Here is a 14,302-nt window from a genome sequence, read left to right as displayed (position 1 = left end):
CATTACCAGAAGATGTGCTACGGCGTGCATTTTGCCGCCAAGAAATTGAAGCCTTACTTCCAGGAGCATCCAATCACTATGGTCTGCACAGCTCCACTGGCCTAGATCATCGGAAGCCGAGATGCTTCTGGCCGAGTGGCCAAATGGGCCATCGACCTGGCCCCCTACACCATCTACTACGAGCCCTGCACCGCCATCAAGTCGCAAGCACTGGCCGACTTCCTCATCGACTGGGCCAAGACCCAGTATCTGCCGCCAGCGCCCGACTCCACCCATTGGCGGATGCACTTCGACGGCTCCAAGATGAGCACCGGCTTGGGAGCCGGCGTCGTCCTCACTTCCCCCAAGGGCGACCAGCTCATATATGCGTTGCTGATCCACTTCGCCGCCTCCAACAACGTGGCCGAGTACGAGGCGCTCATCCACGGGCTCCGGCTTGCCAAAGAACTCGGCATTCGCCGGATCCTGTGTTATGGCGACTCTGACTTGGTGGTCCAGCAATCATCTGGCGATTGGGATGCCAAGGATGCAAATATGGCGAGCTATCGTTTCCTCGTCCAGCAACTCAGCGGATACTTCGAGGGGTGCGAGTTCCTCCACGTGCCAAGGAATGACAATGACCAAGCAGACGCCTTGGCACGAATCGGCTCCACCCGCCAGGCAATACCATCCGGTGTCGCCCTCTGGCGCCTCCTCAAGCCTTCTATCAAGCCGTCACCAGAATCAGATTCAATCTTTGTGTCGGCTCCGCCTGAGAAAGACGGATCCGACTCCAAGAAACACACAGTCGAAGCTGGCCCGGGGACTTCAGAACCCGGCCCGGGGACTGCAGTGGCAAGATCGAAGACTCCAGAGCTCGGCCCGGGGACTGCTCCAGTCGGCCCCGGGACTTTGTCAAATCAGCAAGCGGCTGCGGACTCCAACCCACCGCCTCCTAGCCCGGCCTCCCTTTTCCAAGTCGCACTAGTGGCAGTTGAAGAAATAGCAGCACCTTCATGGGCCCAGCCCATCCTCAGGTTCTTAGTAAACAGAGAGCTGCCAACTGATGAAATCTTGGCTTGACAAGTGCAACACCGAGCAGCAGCCTACACCATAGTCAACAGAGAGCTGGTCAGGCGCAGCGTTACCGGCGTCTTCCAACGCTGCGTCGAGGCAGAACAAGGCCAAGCAATCCTCAGAGACATCCATGAAGGCGAGTGCGGTCACCACGCGGCCTCCAGGGCACTCGTCGCCAAAGCCTTCCGGCACGGTTTTTTCTGGCCAACCGCCCTGGAAGAGGCCAAAGAGTTAGTCCAAAAGTGCAAGGGGTGCCAGATTTTCCGTTCCAAGCCACTTCAGCCAGCTTCCGCACTCAAGACTATCCCCATCGCCTGGCCCTTTGCAGTCTGGGGCCTGGACATGGTGGGACCATTCAAGACGGCACGAGGTGGCTTGACTCACCTACTTGTCGCAGTAGACAAGTTCACCAAGTGGGTGGAGGTGAAACCCATCAAGAAGTTGAATGGTCCGACTGCAGTGACCTTCATCGCTGACATCACAACTCGGTACGGCATCCCACACAGCATCATCACCGACAATGGCACGCATTTTGCCAAAGGCGCCTTGGCCCGTTTCTGCGCGACGCAGGGCATCCGACTGGACTTAGCGTCCGTTGCCCATCCGCAGTCAAACGGCCAGGTGGAGCGAGCGAACGGCCTCATCTTATCCGGCATCAAGCCTCGACTCGTCGTACCGCTGGAGCAATCTACCGGCTGTTGGCTTGAGGAGCTGCCAGCCGTCCTCTGGAGTCTGCGCACGACTCCAAACAAGTCAACCGGCTTCACACCCTTCTTCCTTGTCTATGGTGCCAAAGCCGTCATCCCAACGGACATAGAGTTCGACTCCCCGCGAGTCACCATGTACACCGAGGAAGAAGCAGAAGAAGCACGTCAAGACGGCGTCGATCTGCTGGAAGAGGGCCGGCTGTTGTCACTCAGCCGGTCCAGCATCTACCAGCAGAGTCTGCATCGATACTACAACAGGAAGGTCAGGCCAAGATCTTTCCAAGAAGGCGACCTTGTGCTCCGGCTGATCCAGCGAACAGCCGGCCAGCACAAGCTGTCGGCACCTTGGGAAGGCCCCTTTATCATCAGCAAGGTGCTAGGGAACGACGCCTACTATCTGATCGACGCTCAGAAGCCCCGAGCGCGCAAGAGGGACGACTCCGGCAAAGAGACAGAGCGCCCGTGGAATGCAAATCTTCTTCGAAGATTTTACAGTTGATGCAGTATGTATCGCACTACCCCTTTGTATTAAAGTACTAAGACTTTGGGGCCCCCGAGACGAGCTCGGGGACTGCCCTTTTTGTTATCTGTATGATAAGAATTATGCCTTCGAGTACATTACTTTCATTACAAGCCGCTTGGCACCGGGCCAGACTAGTCGGCCCGGGGACTCGCTGCCTTGCGCTATGTGGAGCTTCCCGCAGTCAGACAAGTAGTGTGCGGTGCCCAATCCGCCTCCTGGCAAAGCCGCAGCTCGCAGAGCGACTGCGAGGCAGGCAGGAGTGAGGAAGAACGGGCGCCCACACGAAAAATGGCTAAGGACCTAAAGCACGAATATAGCGTAAGACGGCCTCCAGCATTTCTGAAACAGAAAGCCGACTCATGAGTAGTCGGCTCGCCGTCTTTATTAACCTTTATCAAGGATGGGCGACTCTTGGGTAGTCGGCATGTTGCTTTCTATCCGACTTGCTAAAGAAACTCTAAACGGAGTACTTGCCTTCCCGAAGTAGCCAAGCACTTGACCCAGCGACAGTCTGCAGAGCGGCTGTCCGACTGGCAAGGCAGCGACTAAAGGAAGGCGGCAAAGGGAAAATCCTAAAGAGCAGTAAGCAAGGAAAGACAGAAATCGGATAAATATTTACATAGGCCCTTGGCCGAACCTTCGAATAGAAGTTCAAGATACACCCCGCGGGTGGAATTGTTTGAATCTAACAAAGTTTTCAAAAGATTACTAAGACAGACAAGAAGAGGCCGAAAAGGCAGCCTAGGAGGCGGCATCTGGGATCGGAGGATCGGAGGAGATGGCGGTGTCAGGCACCGGGGCAGTCGGCTGGGCGGTCTTGGTTTGATCGCCTCCGGCGGCAGTCGCCTTCTCTCAACGCGGCTCATTGCTAGAGGCGCGGTCGAGCTGAGGTTGGCCGCCTGCTCCGTCTTCTGGCACCTCTGCCTCACCTTCGTCCTCCGCCTCGTCCTCCTCCTCGGTGCTGGAGTCGATCACCTCCGCCGAGTCCTCGCCATACTCCGGGTTCATCCCGAACCACTCTGGCGGCACTTCCTCGCAGCCTTCAGCCCGCTCGGGCATGAAGACACTGGTGTCCGTGTACTCGGCGATGGCCGCCGCACGCTCGATAAGGGCGCCCTCCACGGCCTCCAGCTCGGCCTGGGCTTCTGACCGGAACGCGGCCAGACGGTCCAGGTCCAGCCCCGGATACCACGCCTTGACGAACTCCAAGGCCCGACGCGCTCCGGCCCGGGCCGAGGAACCCTTCCAAGCTTCAAGACGGCCGGCGGCGACTTCCAGCTAGTCGGCGGTCCAACTGGCGGTGCGCAGAGCTGGCATGTCCGGCCACAAAGCGACAACCGCCTGGGTGCCGGCACGCTGAAGCCGACGCATCCGCCGGTGGGCCGGACAAAGACGGGCTTCAATGCTCAGAAGCTGCTCATCGACGGTTCGGGGGGCATTAGCGGCGATCTCCTCACCGCTTGCCCTTCGCGCCTCACGAGCAGCCTCGATGGCCAGAGGGACTGGCTGCGAGTGACCAGGGAAGAAGTCTGCCAAGACAAAAAAGAAGCAAGTTGAATAATCAGAAGTCGGCCTGACACATAGTCGGAAGCCCGAAGAAACGAAAGAAACTTACCATCAACAATATCCTCGATCTCGTGGAAGCCGGAGGTCAGCATCGCCTCCCTGTCAGTCCAGGAGGAGCGCTCGCTCTCGAACTCGGCCAGGAGAGCGGCCTCCTTCTTCTCGGCCTCGTCCTGCGCCTTCTTGAGCAGCTCCTTCTGCTCGGCCAGCTGCGCCGCCAGCAGGTCGCGCTTCATGGCAAGCTTGCCACACTCCTCCTCCTTGGCACGCCGGGCGGTATTGGCCTCGCCCAGCTGCTCCTGAAGAACGGCGTTGGCTCCTGAAGAACGAAAGAGGAGACAAATAAGTCGTCAGCAAAGAAGATCGCCAGGAAGATCCGGCCCGACTGCTTAGCAGTCGGCCCGAATCTCGGGGACTACAGCCCGCGGGTGCGCCAGCGTGCCCCCGCGAAGAAGAAGAACTTACTCCGGCTTTCCAACAAGTCGGCGGCCCGCTTGCTCAACTCCTCAATATTGCGGTTGAAGGCAGTGGCACGGAGGTTGTGATACTCCTGCAATAAGTCACTGAAGACAAAGTTAGTATTTGGAGCTCTCCAGAGGGAGTTCCGAACTGCCTACTCAGCAGCCGGCCCGGAACTCGGGGACTACACCCAGTGGGTGCGCTGGCGCATCCCCACAGAGAAAAACAAGAATCAAAAAGAAGAAGGAAACATACTCGGACGGCCGTCCGCGCTGCCAGATGCGCCCTGGTGCAAGTTTGAAGGGCGTCGCCTTCAGCGCGCAGCTTCGCCTGAACGTCCAGAAGTGCTTGATTTAGCGGCCCGGTGCCGCCTCCGCGCATCCACCCAGTGGGCGCGGCGCTTGTGGCCTTGGCGTCTAAGGTTGCCGAGCTGGCGGCACCGGTCTCCCGAGGTCGCCCTCTCAAGACGGGGACGCACCGGCGAGGCGACTTGGAGAAGCAGCCGCGCCTCGGCCTTGTCCGTGACCGACGGCTCCGACGGACCCACCGGCTGTTTGCCGTGCGGTCTCCCAGACGGCGGTGGAGGCGGCGGTGGCGGCACGAGAGTGTCCGACATGGAAGCCTCGCCGCTCTCCTTCTCCACGACGGGGTTCTCGGTGCTGGCCTCTCCGGTCTGCCCCATGAACTCCGGAGGTGGTGGTGCAGACGACAGTGGGGGGACGAGCATCGCCGATCGGCGACGCGCGGCCTCCTCGGCATGCCGTCTCGCCGCGAGGGCGGCTTCGGCATCCTCCAGCTTCTTCTGGGCGGAGGCGGCCGCCCTGTCGGCCTCCGCCTTCTCCAGACGTTCGGCCTCCTCCTCCTCGCGCTTCTCCCGCGCATTTCGCTCCGTCGCCTCCCGCAGGTCGGCGGCGGGGTCGGCCCGCCGAGTATTGGCGGACGTCTCTGCCGACCCCATGATGGAGGGGACGGCGACTCTCTCAAGGGAAAGAGGGGCCCTGAAGAAGAATGGAGGGAGTATAAAAGAAGACTCGGACAAGATCCAACGAAGGAAAATAATAAAGCGTAAAGACTTATGCAGAGACTAGAGGCGGCCTTCTCACTTCCCTTCGGAAGCGGTTGGCCTTCGCGGCCGCCTCCTCCCGTTTGGTCGCGGCGGCCGCCCCCTTGAACTTCTTCAATTTGCCGTCGGGCGCACTCGGCCCGGCGTGACGCCTCTTCGCGCCGCCTTGGCCGGCCAGGCCGGCGGAGGAGCCGGCGCCCGACGAGCCGACCCTCGGCTGGTGGCGCGGAGCGACTTCCCCTTCGGCGGCGTTGTCAGGCCAGTCGGCGAAGGTGGCCAAGGGCATGAAGTCGCCTTTTGCTCCTCCTCCCCCACCTTCGGCATCGGCTTCCATCACCGTCGTCCCCAAGTCGGGGTCGTCGACGTCGCTCTCCGCACAATCGAGAACATACTCACGGGGCTGTCTCGTGGCGCCGGCTGCAGGCTGCATAAGGGGATTCTAGCTCAGAAGAAACCGACAAGAGTCAGAAGCCGGAGTCGGCCGCAAAGAAGACAAAACAATAGAGGGACGCGACTTACCACTGGTGGGAGGTTGTCGCGCGAGTACGGCTCCTTGCCGAACTGCCAGTCCTCCCCGAACTCGCAGTTCGCGATATAATTCACCATGTTTGCCACCTCCGCGTGGGGCATCTCCTTGGTGCACATCCGACTCGGGTCTCGGAGGCCGCTCATCTGACAGATCAGGTGAGGCCGACCTTGGAGCGGGAGAACTCGGCGCGCCACGAAGGCGGCCAGCAAGTCGGCCCCGACGAGACCCTCCGACTGCTCAAGACCCGGAGTCGTGCTACGGCGGCGGCTCCGGCGGGAGTCAGCATCTTGACTCTGTGAGACCAGCCGGGGAGCCTCCCAGTTAGGGGGCAGCGTTGTAAGGCGGCAGGTTGACCCAGTCGCCGTCGGAGGCGAGGTTCTTCACATAGAAATATGAGCGCTGCCACATCTTCACCGACTTGATCAGTGTGATGGGAGGAAAGGGGTTGTCGGCCGTCGAGCGCCGCATCGCGATGAAGGTGCCGCACTGAGCCGGCACGCCGGCGATGTGCGTGCCGAGCTTAGAAGAGAAGAATTCTCCCCATAGCTCGAAGGTGGGGAGAACGCCGAGGAAACCTTCGCACAGAGTGGCGAAGGCGGAGAGCAACACCATCGTATTCGGAGTGAGGTGGTGTGGTTGAAGGCTATGGAACTCCAAGAACGAGCGGAAGAAGCCGCTCGCCGACAGCCCCAGGCCGCGCATGAGGTGCAAGCGGAAGATGACCCGCTCGCCCTCCTCCGGCGCCGGCTGGATCTCCCCCTCCGGCGCGGCGTGGGCGCGCACGAGGTCCGCGCTAGGGAGACGGCGTGTCCGGCAGAGGAACTCGATGTGTTCCTCTTCTACCTCCGAGCCGTCCCACACGCCGGAGCGCACGGCGGGGGCCGTGGCGGAGGAAGAGCTCATCGCCGTGGTATGGAGTGCTCTTGCTCAATGACGGAGGCAGGAGGGAGAGAAAGCAAGATGAGGCTGGGGAGCGAGGAAGAAGGGCGCGCGTGCTGTGCCGCTCCGCTCCCCCCGCCTACTTATAGCCCTGTGGGCTGAGGAGCCGAGGGGGCGGGCGTGGGATTAACAGCACACGATGCCCCACGCCGCCCCACGATTTACCCCACGAAGTTACTGCACGCAGTAACAACGTGGGAAAACCAACCGTCCACGGCCGGAACGGATCCGTTCGTATGCCGAGGCACGGTAGTGGCAGGCCCCACCTGACGGCCCATCCCATCGCGCGCGTGGGCAGGCAGACTGCCCTCTCCATGTGGCGCCGCGCGGTAGGACCGCCCTGATGGCTGCGGGGAAGCGTATCAGGCACGCCGCCTGGTTTCCCGCCGCGACTTTCGAGTAGCGGCTCTTCGCTAAAACACCCGACTCTCGATAGTCGGCCCAAGGGAAGACGGCAGCCGAGTTCCAGAGTCCGCTCCTGGAAGGTTGAAACTGTTGAAGCCCCACAATGTAGCGTCCGCAGGGCTTCACCAGCTTCGGGGACTACTGTCGGAGTATTGGGCCACGGGTAGGCTAACCCGAGTCCCAGGACCTTTCAAGACATCGGGGCAGGCCGCGCCCCTCAAGCCGAGTCCCAGGAGCGACTCCAAGACAAGCCGAGTCCCAGACGGCGACTCCGAGATAAGCCGACTCCGAGATGGCGACCTCCAGAGAGGCCGACTATGGAGAGTCGGCCCATGACTCCTCCCTCATCCCGAAGTACGATGTGGGGTACGGTCACGGCGTGGCCGTTCCCCCCTGCTTACGAAGGGCCGGCATGGCTACAGTGAGCCGTATCGCTGGACGATCTCCGGTGAGGCGCGGCACTGTTGCCATGCCTGCCCTGACCTCAGCCACAGTGCGCCACGCACTGTGCCCACGACGCCGGCATGTACGGCCCGAAGACGGTGGGGCCGCCTGTCAGTGGGTGGGCCGAACGCGGCCTGGGCACCCCGAAGACGGACCTGTGGGAGTCGGCCTCCTTGGAGTCGGCCGACTCCTCCCCATGGCCCCACGAGCCATTAACCAGATAGGATGGGGAATGGCGACAGTGATCGCCCGATAGATGGAGGCACTATTGTCACGACCCAATGACCGAGCCTGCGTCATCAGGAGTGCGGCTACAGTATCAAGCCTGTCTGCGGGACCCGCCAGTCGGCGGGCCCCAGAAGCCGGCGGGGAAGACGGCGGCCTGAGAGACAGACGGATGGGACCCGCGCCCAGCCGGATTACTATTGTACCCCCGGGGGGTAGGCCTATATAAACCCCCCGGGGCACCCATGCAAAGGGTTCGGACCTAGATAGAGATAGACCATATAGCACAAGGAGGAGAGAGCTAGCCTTGCCTTCTCCTGCGTCCCGAAACAGCTCCAGGAGCACCATTGTAGTCACTTTGCCTTAGTGATCATGCGGAGACCCCGCAGAGCAGCAGTAGGGGTGTTATCTCCTAGGAGAGCCCTGAAGCTGGGTAAGTTCCGCCGGCGTGCATGTCTTCGCCTCATCCCGCTTCCAGGCACCGGCGACGTTCTACTCGCTCCCACCATGATAAGCCATCCTTTGGCATATGTCGTATCCAACCCCCGACAATGAGTCAGCTTTGCTTGTAGCCCAAGTAAAGTTGTCGTGTGTGTTTGAAATCTGACCGTTGGAACATGTGTCAGTTCCTTAGTGACCTAGGGTCATTTCAGACATATTAGGTCGGGTTGCCTTGTGGCTATAAATAGCCCACCCCCTACACCATAAATTGGTGGCTGCTCAGAGTTAGTTTACGGCTTTTGTCGTTTTGAGAGCAACCCACCTCGAAGCCTTTGAGAGAGAAATCCTTGCGAGGACAAATCCCAAACACCCAGAGCCAAAGAGTGTTAGGCATCACTGAAGTCTTTCTGTCTGTGTGACCTGAAGACTTATTACACTTGAGGACTGTGTATCCTCCAGCCGGTCAGGCGTCGCGTTCTGAGCATCCAAGAGTCATTGTGGATCGCCGGTGAACGAAGTCTGTGAAGGTTCAGAAGTCTACCTTGAAGACTTACTAGAGTGATTGGGTGAGGATTGTGTGTCCTTAGCTCAAGGGGAATAAGGTGAAGACGCGGTCTTCTGAGTTGAATCTCAACCTCCCTAACCAGACATACAGTTGTCACAGCAACTGGAACTGGTCCAACAAATCTTGTGTCTTCAACAAGTGACTGGTTCTATCTTTTCCCTCCCTTTACTTTGAGTTTGTCTTCGTGAAGTCATTGCCTATTTGTCGTATTTGTTTGACTTCATTGCTTGACTACTATCGTTGATTGGCTTCATACTATCTTCCATCCTGATCCTAACTACCTAGCTGCTATTAGTCTTTGTACGTTCACATAATTGCATACTTGACTATGGCTTGCTTGTTGTAGTTTATCTTCCGCTGCATATCAATTAGGTCATTTCTATTGCTTGTCTTCGAAACTTCCACGTTTTGAAGACTTTGCTAAAAATCGCCTATTCACCCCCCCTCTAGTCGATAACTAGCACTTTCAGATGCCATGTTGTATTTGCACATATCGAGCATATTGTGTGTATGTTATTGAAATGCTTGGTATGTGTGGGATCTGACAACCTAGTTGTTTACCCTTGGTAGGCTCTCTTACCGGGAAATGTCTCCTAGTGCTTCCACTGAGCCATGGTAGCTTGCTACTACTCCGGAACACTTAGGCTGGCCGGCATGTGTCCTTCTTCGTTCCTGTGTCTGTCCCTTTGGGGAAATGTCACGCGGTGTCTACCGGAGTCCTGTTAGCCTGCTACAGCCCAGATTACCGAAGTCCTGCTAGCCCAGTTGCTACAGCCCGGATTCACTTGCTGATGACCGACACGTTCGTTGTTGGGTCATGTATGCCTGTCCCTGTAAGTTAGTGCCACTTTGGGTTCACGACTAGCCATGTCAGCCTGGGTTCTTTGTCATATGGATGCTAGCGGCACTATCATATATGTGAGCCAAAATGCGCAAACGGTCCCAGGCCAGGTAAGGTGGCACTCGTGGGAATACCGTGTGTGAGGCCGCAAAGTGATATGATGTGTTACATGCTAGATCGGTGTGACTTAGGATCGGGGTCCTGACAGCTTTGGTATCAGAGCCTGACTGCCTGTAGGATTACCAAGCCAAACTGGTCGAAGTTGAGTCTAGAAATTCTTTAGTTATATAAGGGAATTGATTATGGGATGGAACGTAAGGCTCTTTTTACTCCTTTACCTCTTGCCCTTCTGATCCGAGTCATCTTATCCTTCCTACGGGGTTAAGGAACTAGGCTTTCTCTTCTATCTATCAGGATCACGTGTTATTAATCCATGGACTTATAAGATTGACGGTTCTAAGCTTCAATTCGGTTCCTACTACTTCCGTGTATTCATAGCCGGCCTCAGAACCTTGGTATTGTGCTTCTGAGTGGCTATGCCACCATTTTTGTAGCATGTCTCAAATCATTTTGAGCATTTACAACTGTTATGCTGTCCGAGTCGTCCCAGGTTTCTAAACAATCTGATGCATTTGCAAAATCCTTTCCCTCTGGTTTCGATGTTCCTTTAGGCCAGGTTAATCACACTAATTGTTGAGTTGAGGTATTCTATTGCCTCGACATATGTGTTGGAATTATTATTATAACCCTAGGTGTCTTAGGGGATCATCTAGTAATCTAGCCATGTTTTGTGTTCCCATTGTGATGATTCTGGCCATCATTCTTGAAAGCATCCCGTGATGCCATTTAGTAGTAGGTATTCTACTCCTGGGTTTCTGAACCCGAGATTTCCCTACTTACTTCATGTTGTTAGTGTTGCTCGTACCTTTAGGATATTAGTAACCTTTGCGATAGTCCTCGAGGTTTGTGGTATATCGTTCTTCCAATACCGTGAATCAATATGGCAAAAGTTCCTTTGAACCAAAAGATCACAACCAGAGTGCTCTTGATGAGTCTTCCATTCTATGTCGTGACTCTGCCAGCTCAACCTTTCGGCATGGGTTATCCGGAAGAAATATGTTGAACTTGGTTTGACATACTAACCTATGCATCCATAACTCAAAAAATCTTATGTTCCTTTGAGTTGTCTCTCTTTAGTTGTCTTCTGACCTTCATCTATCAATTGATAGTCAAGCGTATGTATGCATTCGTTCATCGATGCTTATTACCCTTGTGGTCCATCAAACCATTCTATTCCGGAATGACTAGGAGAACAAACTCCAGTACCTTATCCATTTCTAGGATTGGGTCAAAACAGTTGTGTTCCGCAGATCAAAAATGCTAATCTAGCTCTTGTTCTGTCCTACCTTGGAGTATTACCATCTTTACATCAGGAATGTCAGGCGAATTGCACACCATCCTATGAACTCTTGATACAGTGATACTTCTCGCCCTCATTATTCATTTCTAGGCTCCCGTGTTGTTGCAACCGAAATGCCGACAAGTGAATCGTGATGTGTGAAATCAATACTTCTAGCAACTCCGTTGCTTGGTAGTTAATTGGACAATAACCTCATTCTTAGCGTGTTGATTATTGAATCATCACCCTAAGGCTAATCGTGCTACCTAGTCCTTATTTCCGGCGCACTCTCCGATCAATGAGTTAGGATTGAGTCAATCCCTCGCTCTATTGTTCATATCGTCTTGCTCTGAAAGGCAAGATTGTTCTCGAGCTTATTAACATATCGGTGGTTCATGATTTTCTGAATATCTTCTCAGAAGTATCACCAGGTCGTCACCTGACCGCTATGTTGAGCTCGTGAGCAAGTTGGTTTTTCTGTAAACCACCCCTTCTCCGAGGATCTGTGTTGGATACCCCTGAGCTAGTTGGTTAAGCTAAACAATAACTTGGAGAGTTGGAAGATAAAAACCTGTCCAACTTAGTTCATTCCAAGTGATATCTTTGTGTGTGCGTATTGAAGGAAGATGGTATTTTCATCGATTGACCCTCATGATCAGTTAATGGATCTATCATCTTGTCCAATCTTTGATTTGAGTATGGGCTATCGTCAAATCAAATCAGAACCAACGATGCTCGTAATGTTGTCTTACTTGTGGTTGGTCCCTCGAGCATACACCATTACATCTTTTGGTCTAACCAATGCTATCACCTTGCTCACCTAGTCGTGGAATTCCATTTTATGGAAATTTCGATAAATTGTTGTTGAGCCCATCGACAACATCCTTTTCTTCTCCATGATTTTGTCGGACATCAAGCTAGTGTTGGGAACTTGTGTAAGCATTTCTTCGTGTTTCGTTCATGAAGCATATGTTTGGATGAAAGATGTGACTTCCTCTAATTCACGTGCATCTGATGCAAGTTGCCGACGTGAATTCGAGAAAGTTTGTTTTGCCTCCTTTGGAATCATCCTAATCAGTCATGCATACGTGCGAAGTATTCTGTGGTTTGGAGACTTGCAACCTTCATTCTATATGTGTCCCTAGCACACCAAGCCACTGATTGATTTGTTCAAGGATAAGAAGTTCAAATGCTATTCCCGAAGGGCCCAGAAGGACATGCACATGACTTCGTTATTTCAATGATGGTTCCCCACCTGAACTCGGTAGTGTTTTACTATAAGACTACTACGTGGTCATGCTTGTCTTGGACGGCGTGTTCATAGGTTTGAAGCAGAACCAGCTCATGTTTTGGAGCTTGCTATCGTAGTTTATTTCCTGAGAATCTCGCAATGTCATCTTGTCGGTTTGTGTTGCAAAATTTCTTTCCCAGACATGCTGTCTGAATTATCCTGTTACCAACCAGATCTGAATCTCAGGCAGATATGATGGTTGGAACTTCTTCCAAGAACTATGATATAGGTTCCAGTGAAGTGGACGCACCTAGCTGGAAGTACTATTATTGTACTATCTTGATTAAGCCGTTTGGTCACTACCCATAAGGATTTCATAGGATTTACTCCCTAGTTGTCCCTTATGGATTCTTGTGCTCCCGAAGTCCGACCTTTTACTTGATGTTCTAGATATCAAACCATATCTATGAATGGGTTACGCTAGCACATCAAGGAGAACATTAGAAGCGGAGTGCTAAATGTCTCTCGGTCGATCATCCAGATTTTGTTCCCTTGGCCCCGCTAAGGTGAAATCTGAGAAGGTTATCTTCCTTTGCATCTGCATCATCCATCACTTTTCATCATGGTAGTACGTTGTGTTGCCAGGATCCTTGACACGGATGTTGGTAAAACCTTGATGAATATGGAAATGCTCAAGTTCTTGAGAGCACGCACAAGCGCTAGGTGTTATCATCGGCACTAACTGGAATTCCTCTCAGTTTCCTCGGTTATGCTATAACTTTTCAAACAGTGGACTCACTCTCTACTGTTGAGCTTCTCCCCAGTTACTACAAGCATCCCTTGTGTTGTTTACAACAAGGTAATCCACATCATCCATTCTAGTCCGAGTATGTTATTCTACCGAACTTCTCCAAATGATCGATTGTGATTTGCCTTAAGCTGGTATAAAGAGTTTCAATGAACTCTGAATCAAAGGTAATTCTTTTTGACACTTAAGGGGATATTTCTACGAGTCACCTTCCCTAAGGTGCATCGTTATGGTATCATGGCAACTCAACTCCTCGCTACATTGACAACCATTCACCACCTTCTTAGTTGTGGAATTATTGCCTACCTAGTGAACCTTTGTCATGTGTTCCACTCCATCCCTCTAGATGTGTGCTTCGTGTGTCAGTTCGAGAGATGTTGCTATATCTCATTCCGTGAGTTAATCCTGAGTTGTTCAATCTTTGAGAAGATCGATCCTTCTAGAGTCTCCTTCTTCTCTCCTTGTCAGGTTAGCTGGAGTTCTCAGAACAAGACGCCAACACAAAGATGGTGATCGAATCAACGCCCTTATGAAGTGCAACCTGGATCAAGAAGATTGTGATAGTTTGTGTCCCTCTATCTTTTTACCTCATGCTTGAATCTCGGGACGAGATTCTTGTTTAGTGGGGGTGAGTTGTCACATCCCTAGTTCTGGTATGCACTAGACTAGCCCTTCATGTGTGCATCATGTTTAAATTTTATTTAAGTTGAAATGGGGATGGCTCAAACCCATCTGGTTGTAGTTGCATTAGCTCAACACACTCATTCTGCCATGTCATGATCATGCATCATATTGTGCATTGCATTGATTGTGTTTCCTCTCTGTTGCCGGTAATTGTTCCCTCTCAGTAGACGTGGTTCTGACGATGAGATCGATGACACCGATGAAGAACTATACTATCTTCAGAAGTGTCAGGCAAGCAAAACCCCCTTGTTCATTCCGATGCAATCCCACTCTCTCGCTCCTGCTCTCTTTTACTGCATTAGGACAACAACGATTCAACTGTTACATGTTGCGGTAGTTGAACCCCTTTCCTCTGCACGACCTGTCATTGCCACAGTAAATAGATGAAACCCACTAGCATGAGTAGGAGTTGTTTGAGCC

Source organism: Triticum aestivum, chromosome 5B, assembly GCF_018294505.1.
Source record: "Triticum aestivum cultivar Chinese Spring chromosome 5B, IWGSC CS RefSeq v2.1, whole genome shotgun sequence".
In the NCBI taxonomy this organism is placed as follows: domain Eukaryota; kingdom Viridiplantae; phylum Streptophyta; class Magnoliopsida; order Poales; family Poaceae; genus Triticum; species Triticum aestivum.
Note: the sequence above shows the minus strand (reverse complement) of the source record.